General features: G+C 45.6%; 1 pseudogene; it reads left to right on the forward strand.

Moving 5' to 3' along the window:
- Positions 1 to 1,261: 1,261 nt before the first annotated feature.
- LOC123132180 (uncharacterized) lies at positions 1,262 to 4,668 on the forward strand (annotated as a pseudogene).
- The last annotated feature ends 19,420 nt before the right edge of the window (positions 4,669 to 24,088 follow it).

Consider the following 24,088-nt stretch of genomic DNA (forward strand, 5'->3'; position numbering starts at 1 on the left):
CTACCATACGACTCATGTTCGACCTTTCGGTCTCTTGTGTTCCGAGGCCATGTATGTACATGCTAGGCTCATCAAGTCAACCTAAGTGTTTCGCATGTGTAAATCTGGCTTACACCCGTTGTATGCGAACGTTCGAATCTATCACACCCGATCATCACGTGGTGCTTCGAAACAACGAACCTTCGCAACGGTGCACAGTTAGGGGGAACACTTTCTTGAAATTATTGCGAGGGATCATCTTATTTATGCTACCGTCGTTCTAAGCAAATAAGATGTAAACATGACAAACATCACATGCAAATCATAAAGTGACATGATATGGCCAATATCATCTTGCGCCTTTTGATCTCCATCTTCGAGGCGCGACATGATCACCTTCGTCACCGGCATGACACCATGATCTCCATCATCATGATCTCCATCATCATGTCTTCATGAAGTTGCCTCACCAACTATTACTTCTACTACTATGGCTAACAGTTAGCAATAAAGTAAAGTAATTACATGGCATTTTCATTGACACACAGGTCATAAATAAATTAAGACAACTCCTATGTCTCCTGTCGGTTGTCATACTCATCGACATGCAAGTCGTGATTCCTATTACAAGAACATGATCAATCTCATACATCACATATATCATTCATCACATCCTTTTGGCCATATCACATCACATAGCATACCCTACAAAAACAAGTTAGACGTCCTCTAATTGTTGTTGCATGTTTTACGCGGCTGCTATGGGTTTCTAGCAAGAACATTTCTTACCTACGCAAAACCACAACGGTGATATGCCAATTTCTATTTACCCTTCATAAGGACCCTTTTCATCGAATCCGATCAGACTAAAGTGGGAGAGACAGACACCCGCCAACCACCTTATGCATCAAGTGCATGTCAGTCGATGGAACCAGTCTCACGTAAGCGTACGTGTAAGGTCGGTCCGGACCGCTTCATCCCACAATGCCGCCGAATCAAGATAAGACTAGTAACGACAAGCAAATTGAACAAATCATCGCCCACAACTACTTTGCGTTCTACTCGTGCATTGAATCTACGCATAGACCTAGCTCATGATGCCACTGTTGGGGATCGTAGCATTATTTTAAATTTTCTACGCATCACCAAGATCAATCTATGGAGTAATCTAGCAACGAGGGGAAGGGGAGTGCATCTACATACCCTTGTAGATCGCGATGCGGAAGCGTTACAGGAACGCGGATGAAGGAGTCATACTCGTAGCGATTCAGATCACGGTTGATTCCGATCTAAGTGCCGAACAACGGCGCCTCCGCGTTCAACACACGTGCAGCGCGGTGACGTCTCCCACGCCTTGATCCAGCAAGGGGAGAAGGAGAGATTGGGGAAGACTCCGTCCACCAGCAGCACGACAGCATGGTGGTGGTGGAGGAGCGCGGGACTCCAGCAGGGCTTCGCCAAGCACTACGAGAGACGAGGAGGGAGAGAGGTAGGGCTGCGCCAAGAGAGAGATCAAATCATGTGTTGGGCAGCCCCCAATACCTCAAGTATATATAGGGGGAGGGGAGGGGCTGTGCCCCCTTCTAGGGTTCTGTCCCTAGGGGGGTGGGCAGCCGTAGATGCCATCTAGGGTGGCGGCCAAAGGGGAGAGGAGCGGGGGGGCGCCCTAGGGTGGGCCTTAAGGCCCATCTGGACCTAGGGTTTGCCCCCTTCCCACTCTCCATGCGCCTTGGGCCTTGGTGGGGGGGGTGCACCAGCCCACCTGGGGCTGGTCCCCTCCCACACTTGGCCCACGCAGCCTTCTGGGGCTGGTGGCCCCACCTGGTGGACCCCCGGGACACTCCCGGTGGTCCTGGTACGTTACCGATAGCACCCGAAACTTTTCCGATGACCAAAATGGGACTTCCCATATATAATTCTTTACCTCCGGACCATTCCGGAACTCCTCGTGACGTCCGGGATCTCATCCGGGACTCCAAACAACATTCGGTAACCGCGTACATACTTTCCCTATAACCCTAGCGTCATCGAACCTTAAGTGTGCAGACCCTACGGGCTTAGGAATAATGTAGACATGATCGAGACATCTCTCTGGTCAATAACCAACGGCGGGATCTGGATACCCATGTTGGCTCCCACATGTTCCACGATGATCTCATCGGATGAACCATGATGTCAAGGATTCTGTCAATCCCGTATACAATTCCCTTTGTCTACCGGTATAGTACTTGCCCGAGATTCGATCGTCGGTATCCTGATACCTTGTGCAATCTCGTTAACGGCAAGTCTCTTTACTCGTTCCGTAACACATCATCCCGTGATCAACTCCTTGGTCACATTGTGCACATTATGATGATGTCCTACTGAGTGGGCCCAGAGATACCTCTCTGTTTACACGGAGTGACAAATCCCAGTCTCGATTCGTGCCAACCCAACAGACACTTTCGGAGATACCCGCAGTGCACCTTTATAGCCACCCAGTTATGTTGTGACGTTTGGTACACCCAAAGCATTCCTACGGTATCCGGGAGTTGCATAATCTCATGGTCTAAGGAAATGATACTTGACATTAGAAAAGCTTTAGCATACGAACTACATGATCTTGTGCTAGGCTTAGGATTGGGTCTTGTCCATCACATCATTCTCCTAATGATGTGATCCCGTTATCAATGACATCCAATGTCCATGGTCAGGAAACCATGACCATCTATTGATCAACGAGCTAGTCAACTAGAGGCTTACTAGGGACTTGTTGTGGTCTATGTATTCACACATGTATTACGGTTTCCGGATAATACAATTATAGCATGAACAATAGACAATTATCATGAACAAGGAAATACAATAATAACCATTTTATTATTGCCTCTAGGGCATATTTCCAACAGTACCAGCATTGCGTATCACTCACTATGCTTTATGTAATATGGCTTAAGCAATGGTAAAATGGGAGTCCTGAGCAAAGCACATCTGATCGATATGAATGAAAGATACATCTGTCTTTTCTTCTCCTTCAAAGGTTAGGTATCCGCTCATTAGTTCAACGCTACATAAATACTGACTTTAAAAGGGGCGACTCCCGCCTGTGCTTAAGTTGTTTCAAGCTTGTAAAGACTCGCGATCGGAAGATTGACCTGGTTTTCTTTCAGCTGAAACTCTACCTAATGGTTCAGATTCCCCAGGTCCATGGGTCCATGGCCGCTTAGCTTAGACAGCCTTGTTAGAGACATGAATGCGAGGTTCGGTTTCCAATTGATTTGTATTCACCGGGACCTCCCCTTATTGGATTTTCTCCACTTGTCTAGTTGATGTGGAAAGAATGTTGAGAAAATGAGTTTAAGGGGTGGTTTTCTATTTAATTTTTTTAGCCTACGTCGTCTCTCTTCCAGAACCTCACAATCATCAGTGTTTGAAGTTTCATGATGAATATTGGTTTCACATTTTATTGCTTACGTGAGGAAATATCAATTTGGAACTCGAATTTGTATTTGAGTTATGACAAGGAGTGAGGTAAATTTGCATTGTTGAAGAAAGCAAAGAAAAAGGATGCTGCTATGGCTTGCTTGTGGCTCTTTCTTCTATTGGCTAGTCTCAGGCATGATAGTTTCAATTTCTTTTGGAAAGCAAGTGCGGCTCAGTTATAAGTGTTAGTAATAGCATGAATTAAGTTGTCGGTAGCCGGCATTAGGTAAAAGGAAAAGCTTCTCAAAAGCATCCAAAAATACCATAGAATGGTGATCGAGATCACCTTCATGGGAATCATCCTTTGCAAATTGGGGGAACGGAACCAATGAAGTCACCAAGAAGTTCCCGAAACTTGGTTTAGTATTAAGGTTCTTCTCTTCCAGCGTTTAGTATTCAAGTTCTTCTCTTCCAGCCCCCCGGCCCCTCTTTGATAAGGAAAGTTTTCATTTCTCAAAGAAAAAATGACAAATATGGTTCGATGGCTATTCTCCACTAGCAGGTTTACTGCTTTCTATTTGCACTTTTGTATTAAGTTTCCTTATATATACGATTTTTTTATTATTTTATATTTGTCAATTTTTATTTATAGTGCGTTTTATTTCGATTATTCTTCTCCCAATTTGCAATCTTTTTGGAGCCTCCTTCATTATTACTCTTCCTCCAGAGATTCAGGATCCCCAAGCTCTAGTTCATTTAGCAGGGCTAAACTTCTATCTGAGCCTTTACGAGCAGGATCCTGGATGGGTTACGTTCATTCAGAACGAGCTTAATCACAATACCCCTCTGGAGGACATACCTAGACGACTTAAGCTCTTCCTAATGGAAGAAAAGCTGTCTAGTATGCGACAAGATGTCATTCAGGAATTTGTGGCGCTTTATCAAAGAATAGGGCCTTATCTACCAATTGAGCCCTACTTGGTCGATGAAGCGCTTCGTTCCTATCTGGACCATATTCACGCAACTGATTCTTTCACTGTTCTCCAAGCGTCTTATCAAGATCTGCGGGAGAATGAGGGAGGATCTGTTTTCTTTAGAGATGATGTTTCCCACAACCGGGATCTCCTTGAGGCGGAAAGCTCCGCAAGGAGGTGCCTGGAAGTGGAACAAAGGATCTGATGGGAAGAAATCCCCAAGAGCAAGGCAAGTCTCGAAAGAGCTGAGCACGAGCATGCTCTCGACTTGTCTAAGTCGGAGGATCTTAGAAGGGAATTAGAAAAAAAAGAGCGGGGTAGCTCAGTAATTCTGATTCTTTTCTCTTCCAGCCCCGGGCGGGCCCCTCTTTCTTTTCTCTTCCAGCCCCCGGCCCCTCTTTGATAAGGAAAGTTTTCATTTCTCAAATAAAAATGACAAATATGGTTCGATGGCTCTTCTCTACTAACCACAAGGATATTGGGACTCTCTATTTCATCTTCGGTGCCATTGCAGGAGTGATGGGCACATGCTTCTCCGTACTGATTCGTATGGAATTAGCCCGACCCGGCGATCAAATTCTTGGTGGGAATCATCAACTTTATAATGTTTTAATAACGGCTCATGCTTTTTTAATGATCTTTTTATGGTTATGCCGGTGATGATAGGTGGATTTGGTAATTGGTTTGTTCCGATTTTGATAGGTGCACCTGACATGGCATTTCCACGATTAAATAATATATCATTCTGGTTGTTGCCACCAAGTCTCTTGCTCCTATTAAGCTCAGCCTTAGTAGAAGTGGGCAGAGACACTGGGTGGACAGTCTATCCGCCCTTAAGTGGTATTACCAGCCATTCTAGAGGAGCAGTTGATTTAGCAATTTTTAGTCTTCATCTATCAGGTATTTCATCAATTTTAGGTTCTATCAATTTTATAACAACTATCTTCAACATGAGTGGACCTGGAATGACTATGCATAGATTACCACTTTTTGTGTGGTCCGTTCTAGTGACAGCATTCCTACTTTTATTATCACTTCCGGTACTGGCGGGGGCAATTACAATGTTATTAACCGATCGAAACTTTAATACAACCTTTTTTGATCCTGCAGGAGGGGGAGACCCAATATTATACCAGCATCTCTTTTGGTTCTTCGGTCATCCAGAGGTGTATATTCTCATTCTGCCTGGATTTGGTATTATTAGTCATATCGTATCGACCTTTTCAAGAAAACCGGTCTTCGGGTATCTAGGCATGGTTTATGCCATGATAAGTATAGGTGTTCTTGGATTTCTAGTTTGGGCTCATCATATGTTTACTGTGGGCTTAGACGTTGATACGCGTGCCTACTTCACCGCAGCTACCATGATCATAGCTGTGCCCACAGGAATCAAAATCTTTAGTTGGATCGCTACCATGTGGGGAGGTTCGATACAATACAAAACACCCATGTTATTTGCTGTAGGGTTCATCTTTTTGTTCACCATAGGAGGGCTCACTGGAATAGTTCTAGCAAACTCTGGGCTAGACATTGCTCTACATGATACTTATTATGTGGTTGCACATTTCCATTATGTACTTTCTATGGGAGCCGTTTTTGCTTTATTTGCTGGATTTTACTATTGGGTGGGTAAAATCTTTGGTCGGACATATCCTGAAACTTTAGGCCAAATCCATTTTTGGATCACTTTTTTCGGGGTTAATCTGACCTTCTTTCCCATGCATTTCTTAGGGCTTTCGGGTATGCCACGTCGCATTCCAGATTATCCAGATGCTTACGCCGGATGGAATGCTCTGAGCAGTTTCGGTTCTTATATATCCGTAGTTGGGATTCGTCGTTTCTTCGTAGTTGTCGCAATCACTTCAAGCAGTGGAAAGAACCAAAAATGTGCGGAAAGTCCTTGGGCTGTTGAACAGAATCCAACCACACTAGAATGGTTGGTACAAAGCCCTCCGGCCTTTCATACTTTTGGAGAACTTCCTGCGGTAAAAGAGACAAAAAGCTAAAAAAAACCTCTCCTAACTATGAAGGAAGTTTCATAGAGATAGGTGTGGGGAAATAAGTTCTTCATTTGAAGAGTTAGTTGGCTGGCCTACCGGCCCGCAGATTAGGATGGCTTTTATCGCCAACTGAACTGCGTAACCAAAGCGATTCCTTCTTGGTGGAGATAGGTGGGTCCTGGTCCAACCTAAGTCAGTTCGAACCTGACGGGTCGTTCGTTCGTGTGGAGAATCTCTCTCCTTACTCAGGATTTCTTTATCTTCGAGGCGAGGCATATTCATATGTCGAAGAAGGGGGAAGTGTCTCCATTTACGCTCATAGAACCCGGAAAAAAGAATATACCGTCGTTTAAGGACCAAGGATGCGATGTGAGAAGCGTAGGTCGGAGTAGCAGGAGTATGCGACAAGCAGTTGCATGTTTGATGTGGGTCTGTAACGAGATGAATTAGAACACTTGGAATCCTCGCGGATATAGCTGCCACGAGGGCTCTTTCCCACTTAATAGATTCATTCCTTCGTTACGGCGGTTGAGGGTACCTGCCGTTCAGAGATGCTATCAGAGTAGGAAAGTTAGCCAAGTTATCCTGCCTAGTTTAGATAAAGCACCCCGATCATACCAGACGCAACCCGATCATTGTATACATAACATAGTTGAATTTGAGTAAATTCTCTCTGCCTTTCCCATTTCCAATTCAAAAACCACTAGGCATAGAAGGAAATCTTTCCCGGTAGAAGGTTCTCAGTAATCAGCAGTGGGAATAAGCCCTTCCAGTCTTTTTCGCCTAAGAAGGTTTTGGAGGAGGAACCTATGGGAACGGCAGTCCTGCATCGAGATTATTAGTTGCTTACCGCTGCACATTTTATCAAGATCAACCTGTGGGAATAGCCGTCCCTTCCTTACCAAAGAAAGAAAAAAGGAATGACGCGGTCTGGTTTACAAGTAAGAAAGAAATAGGATAAGGGTAAAGGTGACGTTTTAGCTCTTCGTTCCGCTCTTGGTTTACAGGCTTTGTTAACCGGACCGGAAAAGGGGGCATTTTCTGGGTAGGTTTCCCTATTAAGTCAGCACCGGATCAAGATTGGAGACCCACCACAAGCAGAGAACAAAAAGCCTAAGAGTGGTGACCAACCATCTGCAAAAGGAGTAACAGAGCAAAGCGGAGAAGAGAAGGGGGAAGAAAAAAGGTTCCTAACTCATTGGATAGCTTAATCTATTGGTCAGGGATCCCATCTTTACTTTATTTAGGTGCCTAGACTTTTCGGGGCATAGGGTAGATTTCACAGTCCTTTAAGTGAATACGCCTTCTCTTTATGTATAGAGCTCTTAAAGAATGGATCAGCTCCTAGCGAAAAAGTCCAAGGTCTGAATACCAAGAGCGGTCAAACACAGTGATCGGTCCCGGTCAATGGGTAGAAAAGCCCGCCCTATAATCTGAAGTAGTCTTCGACTAGGTATATAAAATGGATAAAAAGAAAGAAGGGGAGGAGAGGAGATAGATGCATTTCACTAGGCGTATATGATATTGGAAAGAATGGAATCGAGTAAGCTTAGGCCAACCGATAAGTCATCTTTGTGTAACTTCCCATATGCCTACTTCTAAGCTAAAGTAAGGAAATAGGGTGAGATAAGCAAGAATGAGCCGAACGAAGACGTAAGGTTTGTTTAGATGTAGTCTTTGTGCTTTTCAAGTTGCTTCTTGCGAAATCAACTAAGTTCGAAAAAGCCATGCCCAGGTTTCCGGGAGTTTAGATAAGATATGTCAGCTGTTGGAGGATCAATATTATCCGGGGGATCCATATATTATGAGGGAGTATAGAGAGGGGGTCTAGAGATAGTACAGTCTGTAGTGAACCTATTCATTAAATGGACTTTTCCCTTACCTCTCATCAGCTTCCCTTTCCCTCGCCGGTGCAGTGCCATCTGGATACCTCATAAATAAATCAAGCAGGCCGGCTAGTAAGCGATCCCGAGGGGCTATCTTCTCTCCCATGCTGGTGCCTTGCTTAACTCAAGTATAAAGTGGAAATGAAAGCCAAAATCCGGGGTGATAAAATTCCATTTGAATCTTGAGATCCAAGAAGAAGGATAGCTTCATGAGTTCGTTCTGACTCCTAGCTTTGCTGGAAAGCTTTTGCTTGTATCTGGCAGTGGGTGTAACATCCATCATACTCAAACAGAAGAAGGTTTGCTTATCTAGCTCCAAGGCAGTTATAATCATTTACAAAACCAGGGTTTGCACCTACTGAGGAGGAGAAAGGGCCGACGACCCATACTAGAACCCCAAGATAAGATCTTTCAGTCGATCAGACGGCCGAGGCCTTTAATAAGGTCCGGTTGTGCAAACGAGTTCTTCTAGTTATGAATCACCATAGGGAGGTAGCATTACATTTGTATTAGCAAAATAGAGCTCCTCATAGAAAAGAATGGCGAAGAAAGTGTTAGAGTACTTTCTTTCTGTTCAGTCCTAGAACTTATTCTTTTCTGATCAACCTATCAACAGTAGCGATCATACCCCGTCGAGCGAGTTAGGAGCTGCTCACAAAGAAGGCCGGAACCAGATGAGATGGCCGAAGCAGATGCCAGAGAATAGGTTCCTTCACCGAAGTCTACTTTATTTTAGAATTCAAATTCAATTGATGCCGCACAGGCTGACCATTTAAAATAGGTGGAAACGGGAGACTAGAGAAGATGATCACACTTTGGAAGAGAGACAGTTGCGTACCTGCCTCGGGAGGGGGCTTTTGTTTGATACAATCACTGAACTCAACCGCTTAGACTGGAGATGGAACTTGAAAACTCGTACAGAAATCTATCAACTTGACTTAGAGGAAGAAGTGGTAGGGGGTAGGTCGGCTGTTTTAAGTCTGGATGGTTCCTCTTGCTGGCATGGCGTTGGTATGCCTCGCTATCCTTCAACTATGGATCCGCCATCCTTCAAAACAACAACTACCAAAACACGAACTCAATGGCTTAGAACCGTAAACCATGTACCTTCTCGGTAAAACACATCTCAAATAGATTATTATCGAAATGAATGGATTTTATTGCCTTAAGTAAGAGAAAAGGTTTGTGCTTTCGCCAGAAATTGACTACCTACCCATTGATTGGATTTCTTCTTCTCCCAGATCCAATAGAAGTTTCCAATGAGTCATTGCCAACTGCTTTAGCAGTAATGATCGAAAATAGCAGGGGTTTAGTGATCAAGCTCTCACTTTAAAGTCCCTTCCAGCAATACCAATCCCATGATCTTCGATGGTTCTTACGCTCTGAAAAGAATCCTTCTAAGCTTTCCTCCTAAAAAGAACCTACGTTCCATTATAGACATAGAATCTATCGTTGACCTACCCAAAGTCTTCTTTTGGTTCCTAGAACCATGCAGGAAAATCACTTGAGCAGTGACAGGTCAGCATCAATGGTTTTGAGATGCAAAAAATCAGTCAAACAACACTAGCAGATCGACAATCCGACCGGGACCTTCGCACTTGACCATCATAGAGGGATCGTTGTTGCTTGGTCGATCGATCCGTCCTTCCACCCCAAAGCTGGTAATCCCGATCAGAGTTCTTGGATGGCATGTAATGGATTTCATTATGAAAAGGGTCATTTTTTATGTTGTAAACTTCATATCCAGAGAAATGGATGACTGGCTGAGGGACATATAGATTACTTCAGATCTCCACCTTCCTATGCTATGTATGCCAACCTTAATCTAATAAGTGGTCTTAATTAATATGCAAGGTAGGATAATATTATACAAATGGTTGGTTTTATTCAATACTTAGGTAGGGATGACTACGCCACCTCAGCAGCTGGGACTGGAATTGCTTACAATGCATTTGGCCACTGACTGAATTCAAAGTAGGGCCAGTGTATAAAGACCGACTTATCTCTCTTAAGACTTAGTCAACTTTCTACTAGAATCAGATTTCTAGTTTGCAAGCAGGTGTGCCAGCTGTAACAAAAACTTACAGCTTAGGTGGATTTCTTTAGTCAGTCTATAACTCAGGCTTTTCTTTATAGGACTCCCACACAAGTAAGTAGCTAGCTAGCTGGTATTGCCAAAGCCAAAAACACTGCTGCATTCGAAAAGGCGAACCGCGCGGACCCGACTTCTTCCTTTTATGCTGAAACTAGGGCTCCCTCTGGGTAATTGTACCTATCCATTTGGACCATGTACCTAGATCAAGTCAATCATTTCAATCTAAGTTGGCCTCAACTACAGCAAAAACAGAAGAAAGCAACAATTATATATATATATATAAAGTTGACGTAAGTTGTATGCATTCGGTGCCCTCAAGTAGGTACGACTATGGATCATTCTATTCCTTTCCTTTAGGTAGTCCTAAAAAGCAAAACGTAATGGTAGAGGATGAAGGAAACAAAGAATGAAGTCTGCAACTTTGACTACTGATGGCAACAAGCTAGATCCAAGAATTTAGAAGAGAATGGAGCAAGGTTTAAGAGAAACTCTTCTTCGGTCTTCAAAATCTGAGAAAGACGATGAAAAACACCACCATGAATTATTTAGACACTCCGGAAGAATCAAAAGCGAAGAAGTTGAGCCAACAATGAAAAGAATTTGACAGATCTTGGAAAATACATATGACTGATGACAATTCATACTTACGTCAACTTTGAAAGATTTTGAGAATAGCTCCGGGAAAATTAGAAGAGTCAGGTAAGATCCTGGGAAAAGACATGTGGGTTACGGCCCACTCAAAAGAAACATCGTGGAACGATTTAAAAGAGAGAATGCGCCAGTTGAATTAAAGGCTTGAATGAGATAACATCCTCGAAAGAGATGGAACAAAAGCAGAGTGGAAACACGAATCTCCGAGATATCTTGAGCACTCCGGAACAATTGAATAGCGAGAAGTGGATGATTAAGAGGTGCACTGGCACGAGAAAAACATTTGAAACAAGGAAAAGAATGTGATCAAACACTGAAAGCTTGAATTGAAACCACTGGAGAAGAAAGAGAACGAAGAACGATAATTAGGACCTCCGTTAGAATCTTCATGAGAATCACCGGATATGAATATTGATGGAAAGGAATGGAGAGACTTCACATGAATAAAATGGATACTTGATTCAGAAATCTGAGACCTTGAAGAAAAACAAGGGAGAGAGGGTGGGAAAAAAAGTCAACTTGGAACAGATGAAACGAACATCGTTGCAAAGAACTGAGAATTGATCTTGCGAATGATGACATGATCGGATCCACTTGAAGAGGAGCACGTCGGTTTAGAAGAAATTGGGATGGCAAACTCGAAGATCAAGAAGGATTAGTATTCACATAGAAATATGAGAACACCATTTGGGGAAGGTATGGAATCAACACTTGACATTGAAGCAACTCGAATACCACAACTCAAAACAAAACAAAGGATTGGCTTGCAGAATAAGCCGGAACAAACACATGATAGAGATTTTGTCCGAAGTTTTCGTGGTGGGGCCTACAAAGGCTCGATCGTACAGCACCATCATGTACAAGGCAGTGCACATGACATACGAAGCGTCCCCGAGTCAGCATACCCAAGGACTCTTTAAGACACAACAAGACTACTATAAAACCAACCGTGGATAGGCGGACCACTAGACGTCGAACCCCAATTTCATATCATACATATGTCGGAAAGATATCCTACAAGCTACTTGAATTCCCACTTATAAACTCCCTAAACTTTCCGGTTATGCAATCAGGTGTTGGGGATACAGGGGAAGCATAATATCTCACCCGAAACTAACAAATCCTACATCCAGCTGTATCCATCCTTCAACACATAACCAAGAAACCTTTGGAAATCGTTTACCTCAACCTTCGAAAAGCATCCGTTATACGAGTTATGGCGATACTCCCGAACTCCCGCCCCAGTACTGGGTGGCGTCGAGGTTATCTCACCAACAACTGCATAAAAGAGATTTTCGATGTCGGCGAAACTCAGGTATTCCAGAATTGCAATGATAAAATTGTGATGATGTGACGCCCGGGTAATTAAGCTACAGTAATCCCCGCTAATGATGCCACGTCACCTCGGTTACTGTGGATAAACTCGCATTAGTTCGGAACCTAGTTCGAATTTCAAATTCAAAATCGAGCAAACAATAAAAGTTTTCAAATATTAAAATTTAAATGTTCGGAGTGAACCAAATAATACATAGGTAATTATGGTGATGAAACCACATTTTTATAAAAAGTTTAAATGCTCAAAGGAAAATAAAACAGCAGCAAAAGAAAGTAATTAAATGCCTTTTGTATTTTGTAAAATATTGAACTATTTTATTTAGCTGTCCAAATTAATGTGGCAGTGGTATCTTTAACATACCATATTTAGGTGTTGTTCTCACATTCTTCAAAATTGAAATAAATTAATAATTTAATAAAACCGAAAGGAATAAATAAAAAAAGGAAAAAAAGAAAACAAAAAGAAGAAGAATAAAAGAGAGAAAGAACCCCCCCCCACTGGGCCACAGCCCAGCTGGCCTCTGGGCCAACCAGGCCGGCCCAACCGCGCCCTCTACTTCCCCCTGGATGCCCGAAACCCTAGCCCCACTCGCTCACTTCCCCCCTCCCGCACGACGCCCACTCCGCTCGCTCTCCCCCCTCCTCCCCGATCCAGATCGGATCGGGGGAACGAACCCCGTCGCCCCCTGCGCCCCGACGCCAGCCCGCCACACGGCGGACCGCCCCGCCGCCACACGACGCCGCCCCGTCCTCTCATCCTCCCCGACCAGCCACCCGAGGGCAACGGCGCCCCTCGCCGCACGCCTGACGCGCCCGGAGCTCGTCCTCGCCGGAGCGCTCCATCGCCGGCCTGCCTCCTCTACGTCGTCTGTCGTCCCCATCCTCCTCCCAAAGGCTCCACCGAGCCTCGCCGACCCTCTTCTCTGCAACGCCGGTGAGGCCACGGCCTCCCTCTCCTCTTCTTCCCTCTTGTTGCACGTCACCGGCCGCACCCCGTTTGCCCTTGCTCGACCCAGAGCGCGCGCCCATGCGCTCCCGTGCGCCCTCGCGCACGCGACTAGCGCCATCCAGCCGCAGCCACGACGCCCGTCGCCCCTTGCTGCGCCCCGCCGCTGTCTCTACCCTGCGACACCTGGCCGTGTCCGCCCGGGTCGCCGCCGTCGTCCGGGGCCTCATCCCACTCCCTGCGTCCGCCGTCCGCTGCGGCGACCCTCTCCGCCACCGCGGCCGCCCTGGCCTCTGGCCTCGTCCCGCCGCTCCCTGCGGGCGAGCGCCTCGCACAGCCGCCCGTCGCCCCCATCCCGTGTGGGCTCGGGCGCGTGCCCGCAGCCAGTTACGCCCGCTAGGCCTTGAGCCACTGACAAGGGGGCCCTGCCCCAGAATGTTTTAATAATAAAAAATAAAATAATAAAAATAAATTAATTAATATTAATTAATTAATTATAATTAATTAAGTTAATTAATCATGTTAATTAATCTAATTAACTAGTTATATTAAACAGTAATTAATTAACTAAACTAATATAACAGTGTATGACAGGTGGGTCCCATGGCCCACATGTCAGGTTGACCAGTCAACCCTCTGTTGACTGCTGACGTCAGCATGATCATGCTGACGTCATAAACATTTTGATAATTTAATTAAATTAATTAAATTCAGAAATTATAAAATCTTTAGAAAATCATATCTTTTAATCCGTAACTCGGATTAAAATTTTAACATGAAAGTTGCTCAGAACGACGAGACGAATCCGGATACGCAGTCCGTTCGTCCGCCACACCCTAACCTATCGAACCGCAACTTTCCCCCTCCGGCTCCTCTGCCGAAAACGAAACACCGGGAATACTTTCCCGGATGTTTCCCCCTTCGGTATCACCTCTACCGTTAGGGCACACCTAGCACGTTACTTGTCATGTCATGCATCGATATGCATTGTTTGCATGTATTCATTGTTTCTTCCCCCTCTTCTCTCCGGTAGACTACGAGACCGACGCTGCTGCTGCCCAGTTCGACTACGGAGTTGACGACCCCTCTCTCTTGCCAGAGCAACCAGGCAAGCCCCCCCTTGATCACCAGATATCGCCTATTCTCCTATACTGCTTGCATTAGAGTAGTGTAGCATGTTACTGCTTTCCGTTAATCCTATTCTGATGCATAGCCTGACATTGTTGCTACATCTTGATACCTTACCCAATCCTAAATGCTTAGTATAGGATGCTAGTTTATCATCATTGGCCCTACATTCTTGTCCGTCTGCCATGCTATACTACTGGGCTGTGATCACTTCGGGAGGTGATCACGGGCATATACTATATACTTTACACTGTTACATTACTGGTGATACTGTTTGGAGATGGGGGCTGAAGGGGCAGGTGGCTCCATCCAGGTAGAGGTGGGCCTGGGTTCCCGACGGCCCCCGACTGTTACTTTGTGGCGGAGCGACAGGGCAGGTTGAGACCACCTAGGAGACAGGTGGGCCTGGCCCTGTTCGGCATTCGCGGATACTTAACACGCTTAACGAGATCTTGGTATTTGATCTGAGTCTGGCTACGAGCCTATACGCACTAACCATCTACGCGGGAGTAGTTATGGGTATCCCGACGTCGTGGTATCAGCCGAAGCACTTCAGACGTCAGCGACGGAGCGGCGCGCGCCGATTGGACTGGAACGCCTACTAAGGGGCTAGGTCTGCTTCCGGCCGCCTACGCAACGTGCAGGTGTGCTATGGGCGATGGGCCCAGACCCCTGTGCGCTTAGGTTTAGACCGGCGTGCTGGCCTCTCTGTTTTGCCTAGGTGGGGCTGCGACGTGTTGATCTTCCGAGGCCGGGCATGACCCAGGAAAGTGTGTCCGGCCAAATGGGATCAAGCGTGTTGGGTAAGTTGGTGCACCCCTGCAGGGAAGTTAATCTATTCGAATAGCCGTGATCTTCGGTAACAGGACGACTTGGAGTTGTACCTTGACCTTATGACAACTAGAACCGGATACTTAATAAAACACACCCTTCCAAGTGCCAGATACAACCCGGTGATCGCTTTTCCACAGGGCGACGAGGAGAGGATCGCCGGGTAGGATTATGCTATGCGATGCTACTGGAGATGCTACTTGGAGATGCTACTTGGAGGACTTCAATCTACTCTCTTCTACATGCTGCAAGACGGAGGCTGCCAGAAGCGTAGTCTTCGACAGGATTAGCTATCCCCCTCTTATTCTGGCATTCTGCAGTTCAGTCCACTGATATGGCCTCCTTACACATATACCCATGCATATGTAGTGTAGTTCCTTGCTTGCGAGTACTTTGGATGAGTACTCACGGTTGCTTTCTCCCCCCTTTTTCCCCTTTCCTTTCTTTCTGGTTGTCGCAACCAGATGCTGGAGTCCAGGAGCCAGACGCCACCGTCGACGACGACCCTACTACACTGGAGGTGCCTACTACTACGTGCAGCCCGCTGACGACGACCAGGAGTAGTTAGGAGGATCCCAGGCAGGAGGCCTGCGCCTCTTTCGATCTGTATCCCAGTTTGTGCTAGCCTTCTTAAGGCAAACTTGTTTAACTTATGTCTGTACTCAGATATTGTTGCTTCCGCTGACTCGTCTATGATCGAGCACTTGTATTCGAGCCCTCGAGGCCCCTGGCTTGTATTATGATGCTTGTATGACTTATTTATGTTTTAGAGTTGTGTTGTGATATCTTCCCGTGAGTCCCTGATCTTGATCGTACACATTTGCGTGCATGATTAGTGTACGATTGAATCGGGGGCGTCAAGTTGGTATCAGAGCCGACGCCTGTAGGAATCCCCCTTCCACACTCCTTGGCCGAAGTTGAGTCTAGACTTTCCAAAACTTTTACTAACATGGCTGTGTGTCTTACGGCACACGTCGCCATTGGGTGGTATTAGGATCTTTATTCCTCGACCTATACTATGGGACTCTGACATCTCTTCTATTCGGGTTAAATGAATTTTACTAAATCTAACATTAGGATCTCGTTATCATTTTCACCCGGAGAGCCCCTTATTACTGATGATCGTCTGCTGCACCAGAAGACTCCTGAAGATACTCTCCGCTGTTAACCCGAGAACTTGTGTTCATCGCGTTGCAATTCACCTTCCACCGCAAACCTTATGGATAACTACTTGCATTTGTTATTCTTACATCATCCCCAGTGGTCTTGTTATTACAAGATACCCTGAAAAACTCGTCGTGGTTTCGATAATCCTTGAGCTTACTGCTTGCTGTTCTTGTCACTTGAATACCCCTACGGTTAATTCTCGCATTTATCGAGTATCCTCCCATCCCCCAGTTGTTCATGTGTTACACAAAAGTCTTCGAAATACCACCCGATATTCCGAAAATCCTCAGCAACCTATTTGCTCTAGAATTTCTTGTTTGCTTTCATTATGATTAATCCCATAAGTATAGAAATCTTATTGACATTCCCTGTCATTATCATTTTGAGTCTGTTGACTCAATATGTTGCGAATACACGCAATCATCATTGATCCTTATAAATTACTTTCCGCTGAGCTTCCATTCTTTTAACTGGAATTGGTTCTCGACCAATCCAATTGTCTTTGATTGTACCCTAAGGCTATTCAACTTGTCCACCCCTAATCAGAGCATTGCTTCTGATCCCTTGATTTGGAAATCATAATTCCTTTGCATTTGACAATTGAGTTAGTCAGTTGTTTCTATAATCTGCTTCCTCTAGTTGAGTACCGATGCTCACGTAGATCCCTTGTGGACCCCTAGATCCTTTGTTGGATTTTATCTGACAACGCCCTTCATATTCAATAAACCTTGTGAGCCTTTTCTCGGATACATAATGCCTTTGGTAAATTGTATCGTCTGCTTTCTCAACCATGCTCTGCCTTCAAGCTTGAGTTAATTACTTCTAAAGATTCTGGTATAGGATTCTAAGATGCCCCGATGGGTTGAACCTATGCCTTCCTTAATATGTGTGAACTCGAAAGTTTTCACGAGTCGTACTCTTCTGGTATTTTGCCAGATAAAATTTCAACGCTATAACTTCATCGAAAGCGAGAAGTGAATGAAAGGGTATGCATTGGAGAAGTGGGAGTCGACCTTGAACTTTGTGTTCATGCCCATGGACACGATGTATATCCTATCATGGAAGCTTCTTGTAACAATAACTATTTCCTTGATAACTAACATATGGTATCTGTGAATTGATCCCTTGCAACCGTGGTTCCGACCATGATTGTTCTTCTTTGATCTCACTTCTCGGACAAGTTAAAACAATTGTCTTCTATGGATCAATACACCAGTCCAACCTTTACTTTGATCTTGTGTCGAGTATTACCCCCTGGTATCTCGAGATTATCATGGAACTGCATAACTTTTTATGAGTTCTTCATCAAGTGCTACCTTCCCACTGATTCCAATTTTTCGCGGGCTCTGAGTTATTGAACACTCAAAGACACCGATAACTGAACCGAGTCCGCTCTACGGTTCAACAACTCTTCAGTAAGCTTCTATAAGTACGAGTTTGTTACCCGATCACGCCATTCCTAGCCTGTTTGGCTATATCATTGTCGTGACGATTCTAACGGTGCTACCTGGTCCTTATTCTCGGAGCACCAATTTTCGACGATGAACTAACCTTACGTCGATTTCCTCGTCATACCCTTTCACCTTAAACAACAAGCTTGAGTTCGAGTTTGTGTCGTAACTTGGTTCCAATAACCTCTTGCTTCATCATTCCTTTGACTTGATGTCGTCGCTGATTGACTACATCTGCATGAAATCTCTCGACAATTGTGTCATGATCATCATCAACCTTATGAGCTCTTCCAGGAATTCAATTGAATTCATGATGGGTAATACCATCCTTGCCCCTCGATGATTCCTGTTCTCCTCGACCACTTTATTGCCTTCCGTTCAACACAACTTGTTCGTGTTTTGGTGTAAACCTTGAGATCACTGCTACCCAGCAGTTGATCTTCCTTACCTCGGAAGTATTACCATCTCTTTTGTCAAGAATGTGGTGAGAATTTCACCACCTCTTAATAATTCTTGATATCATAATACTTCTTGCCATCTTCGTTCATTCCTTGGTCCCCGTATTGTTTTCAACCGGAATACCGACAATGGAGCTATGACGTGTGAATTCAAAACTTCTAACAACCCTATTGCTTTGAAGTGAATGCGCGATAGTTCATTCTAAGTCCTTCGCTAATTGAATCACCATTCTGACATTGGTCGTGCAACCCAACCCATATTTCGGGCGCACCTTTCAACCAATGTTTAATTGTGTATGTTTTCCTCGAGCATACTTCCTTATATCATTTGATCTGACAAATGTTATCTCCTTGTTCACTTAATGGTGGAAATCCATCTTTTGGGAATCTCGGTGAATTGCCGTTGAGTTCACCAGACACCTCCTTGTCCTCTCCTTGGGTTAACGATGGACTCTTGTTAACGGAAATCACTTCATAGTTCATTTCCCCGAGAATCTTACAATGTCATCTCGTCAATTTGCGTTGCACCTTTTCTTCTCAGGTATCCTAAGTCTGAGGTATCTTGACACCAATCGGATCTGAATCTCGGTCACATATGATGGTTGGGACAACTTTCCAAGAGTCATGATGTTGATCCTTTGATGACCCGGTAACATGATGTCATGCCTAGCATCCCCCCCCCCCCCCGACTGGAGGACCTATCATTATAGTTTCCTTTGTAACAAGGTTAATCATTTTTCCATGAGGAAACTGAATGCCTATTTAATGAGTTTATCCTGATGGATCCTTTGTGTATCCAAAATCTGATTTTTGCTTGAAGACCATGTCAATGCTATCTCGAAGCATGTCTGTGGTACTCCGATTTTCAACAAGAACATCTAAAGCCCAATGCTAAATGCTTCTTGATCAATTATCCAAACACCGTTGTATGGGTAATGTCATGAAAATTTCTCTTCCCTTTCCTAAAGGGGTTTTCTACGTTATATCCCGTCATGAATATCATGCGTTGCTTGCCCTTGGGAAGGATATACCCCCTGATATATGTGTTTAAACACATTTTCCTTTTCATTGTTCTGTTTAATCTGATAATCTTATTTTCCTTTCCATTGGTTGGTTTAACCTTTCTTGAGGTCTATATAATCTAAGCAGTATTATTCTCCTGCTTATGTAAACACCTCGGTGTACAACTCTGTCAGTAAGACCCTGTTACTATTGTTGATGACATTTCAGTAACCACCGATGGACGAGAACTTTGCCTATTGGTCCGCCTCGTTTCAACGAGCAGGAAAATGGTTCTCCTTGTCCCTCGCCTTGGTACCGATGTAGTTGCTGACATATAACTGACAGGCTAACCTCTGACATGCCTTACTTGCATGATCGTGCAAGACATCACCGCCTTCCTACTTTTAACCCACATGGTGGGCCCATAACCCACAGTTCCACAGGATCGAAACCTGACTCTCCTGTACAACCTGATGTCAAAGTTATTCCTCGTGCTTGACTTTGTATGTAATTCACGGGCCACTTGCCTGTTGATCTATTCTGGTATCGGACACAATACTTATTCCCGTTGCTCTGAACCCCTTTCGCACTCTGCTTCAGGCAATGAATGATTGCCTATCCGCTTGAAACTTCTTATTACACCGTCTTACTTTGCTCTCGATGTGTGTCATTTGTTCAACTCGAGAGATACTCATATGTTCATTCTTGGGATACCCCCAGATGAATTTCCCTTATAACATCCTATCATTGTAGAGCTGCCCCGTACCTATTCGTAAGTACGATGGAGTTCCCCGAAGAAAGGACGACAACTTCATCATGATGCTTTGGAATAAAGAATTGAAGACATCAACGAAAGGGATTAACTTCTTCGAGAAGATCCATTAGAATAACCAGAACTTCCCCCCTTACTCCCCTCTTAAATCTCGGGACAAGATTTCTTGTAGTGGAGGAGAATTGTGACGCCCGGGTAATTAAGCTACAGTAATCCCCGCTAATGATGCCACGTCACCTCGGTTACTGTGGATAAACTCGCGTTAGTTCGGAACCTAGTTCGAATTTCAAATTCAAAATCGAGCAAACAATAAAAGTTTTCAAATATTAAAATTTAAATGTTCGGAGTGAACCAAATAATACATAGGTAATTATGGTGATGAAACCACATTTTTATAAAAAGTTTAAATGCTCAAAGGAAAATAAAACAGCAGCAAAAGAAAGTAATTAAATGCCTTTTGTATTTTGTAAAATATTGAACTATTTTATTTAGCTGTCCAAATTAATGTGGCAGTGGTATCTTTAACATACCATATTTAGGTGTTGTTCTCACATTCTTCAAAATTGAAATAAATTAATAATTTAATAAAACCGAAAGGAATAAATAAAAGAAAAGGAAAAAAAGAAAACAAAAAGAAGAAGAATAAAAGAGAGAAAGAACCCCCCCCCCACTGGGCCACAGCCCAGCTCGCCTCTGGGCCAACCAGGCCGGCCCAACCGCGCCCTCTACTTCCCCCTGGATGCCCGAAACCCTAGCCCCACTCGCTCACTTCCCCCCCTCCCGCACGACGCCCACTCCGCTCGCTCTCCCCCTCCTCCCCGATCCAGATCGGATCGGGGGAACGAACCCCGTCGCCCCCTGCGCCCCGACGCCAGCCCGCCACACGCCGGACCGCCCCACCGCCACACGACGCCGCCCCGTCCTCTCATCCTCCCCGACCAGCCACCCGGGGCAATGGCGCCCCTCGCCGCACGCCTGACGCGCCCGGAGCTCGTCCTCGCCGGAGCGCTCCATCGCCGGCCTGCCTCCTCTACGTCGTCGTCGTCCCCATCCTCCTCCCCAAAGGCTCCACCGAGCCTCGCCGACCCTCTTCTCTGCAACGCCGGTGAGGCCACGGCCTCCCTCTCCTCTTCTTCCCTCTCTGTTGCACGTCACCGGCCGCACCCCGTTTGCCCTTGCTCGACCCAGAGCGCGCGCCCATGCGCTCCCGTGCGCCCTCGCGCACGCGACTAGCGCCATCCAGCCGCAGCCACGACGCCCGTCGCCCCTTGCTGCCTGCGCCCGCCGCTGTCTCTACCCTGCGACACCTGGCCGTGTCCGCCCGGGTCGCCGCCGTCGTCCGGGGCCTCATCCCACTCCTACTGCGTCCGCCGTCCGCTGCGGCGGCCCTCTCCGCCACCGCGGCCGCCCTGGCCTCTGGCCTCGTCCCGCCGCTCCCTGCGGGCGAGCGCTCGCACAGCCGCCCGTCGCCCCCATCCCGTGTGGGCTCGGGCGCGTGCCCGCAGCCAGTTACGCCCGCTAGGCCTCTCAGCCACTGACAAGTGGGCCCTGCCCCAGAATGTTTTAATAATAAAATAAATAAATATATATATATACATAATAAAATAATAAAAATAAATTATTAATTAATTAATTAATTAATTAGTGGATTAATTAAGTTAATTAATCATGTTTAATTAATCTAATTAACTAGTTGGTATACTTAAACAGTAATTAGTTTAACCTAAACCCTAATCAACCTAACAGTGTATGACAGGTGGGTCCCACTGGGCCCACAAGTCAGTTTGACTAGTCAACACCTCTGTTAACTGCTGATGTCATGATGACGTCAGCAAACACTGTTATGGATAATGTTGAATTAAATTAAATTTATTAAAATTCTAAAAATGATTTAAATATTTTAAAATTAATATAAAATAAACCGTAGCTCGGATGGAAAAACTTTGTACATGAAAGTTGCTCAGAACAACGATACGAATCCAGATACGCAGCCCGTTCATCCGCCACGCGTCCCTAGCATAGTGAACCTGCAACATTTCACCTCCGGTTAATCTGACAGAAAACATGAAACACCGGGGATACATTCCCGGTTGTTCCCCCCTTCATCGGTATCACCTCATACCGTGTTAGGGCACCCCTAGCACCGTTACTTGTCATGTCATGCATCGATATGCATCTGTTTACATGGTATTCATTGTTTCTTCCCCCTCTTCTCTCCGGTAGACTACGAGACCGACGCTGCTGCTGCCCAGTTCGACTACGGGGTTGACGACCCCTCTCTCTTGCCAGAGCAACCAGGCAAGCCCCCCCCCCCCCTTGATCACTAGATATTGCCTATTCTCCTTTATACTGCTTGCGTTAGAGTAGTGTAGCATGTTACTACTTTCCGTTAATCCTATTCTGATGCATAGCCTGTCATTGTTGCTACAGTCATTGATACCTTACCAGCAATCCTAAATGCTTAGTATAGGATGCTAGTTTATCACCATTGGCCCTACATTCTTGTTAGTCTGCCTTGCTATACTATTGGGCCGTGATCACTCGGGAGGTGATCATGGGTATATATGATACATACATACATACTATACAGATGGTGACTAAAGTCGGGTCAGCTCGAAGAGTACCCGCGAGTGATTCACGGATTGGGGGCTGAAAGGACCTTTGTCCCGACGGCCCTCTGTGTGGATCTTTGTGGCGGAGTGACAGGGCAGGTTGAGACCACCTAGGAGACAGGTGGGCCTGGCCCTGTTCGGCTTTCGCGGATATTTAACACGCTTAACGAGATCTTGGTATTTGATCTGAGTTGGCTACGAGCCTATACGCACTAACCGTCTACGCGGGAGTAGTTATGGGTATCCCGACGTCGTGGTATCAGCTGAAGCACTTCGTGACGTCAGTGACTGAGCGGCGCGTGCCGGATTGGAACGTAAGCCTGCTCTTGTATTAAGGGGGCTAGTTCTGCTTCCGGCCGCCCATGCAACGTGCAGGTGTGCTAAGGGCGATGGGCCCAGACCCCTGTGCGCTTAGGTTTAAACCGGCGTGCTGACCTCTCTGTTGTGTCTAGGTGGGGCTGCGACGTATTGATCTTCCGAGGCCGGGCATGACCCAGGAAAGTGTGTCCGGCCAAATGGGATCAAGCGTGCTGGGTAAGTTGGTGCACCCCTGCAGGGAAGTTAATCTATTCGAATAGCCGTGATCTTCGGTAACAGGACGACTTGGAGTTGTACCTTGACCTTATGATAACTAGAACCGGATAATTAATAAAACACACCCTTCCAAGTGCCAGATACAATCCGATGATCGCTTTTCTACAGGGCGACGAGGAGAGGATCGCCGGGTAGGATTATGCTATGCGATGCTACTGGAGATGCTACTTGGAGATGCTACTTGGAGGACTTCAGTCTACTCTCTTCTACATGCTGCGAGACGAAGGCTGCCAGAAGCGTAGTCTTCGATAGGACTAGCTATCCCCCTCTTATTCTGGCATTCTGCAGTTCAGTCCACCGATATGGCCTCCTTACACATATACCCATGCATATGTAGTGTAGTTTCTTGCTTGCGAGTACTTTGGATGAGTACTCACGGTTGCTTTCTCCCCCCTTTTCCCCTTTCCTTTCTTTCTGGTTGTCGCAACCAGATGCTGGAGTCCAGGAGCCAGACGCCACCGTCGACGACGACTCCTACTACACTGGAGGTGCCTACTACTACGTGCAGCCCGCTGACGATGACCAGGAGTAGTTTAGGAGGATCCCAGGCAGGAGGCCTGCGCCTCTTTCGATTTGTATTCCAGTTTGTGCTAGCCTTCTTAAGGCAACTTGTTTAACTTATGTCTGTACTCAGATATTGTTGCTTCCGCTGACTCGTCTATGATCGAGCACTTGTATTCGAGCCCTCGAGGCCCCTGGCTTGTATTATGATGCTTGTATGACTTATTTATGTTTTAGAGTTGTGTTATGATATCTTCCCGTGAGTCCCTGATCTTGATCGTACAAATTTGCGTGCATGATTAGT

The sequence above is a fragment of the Triticum aestivum genome, chromosome 6A (genome assembly GCF_018294505.1).
Source record: "Triticum aestivum cultivar Chinese Spring chromosome 6A, IWGSC CS RefSeq v2.1, whole genome shotgun sequence".
In the NCBI taxonomy this organism is placed as follows: domain Eukaryota; kingdom Viridiplantae; phylum Streptophyta; class Magnoliopsida; order Poales; family Poaceae; genus Triticum; species Triticum aestivum.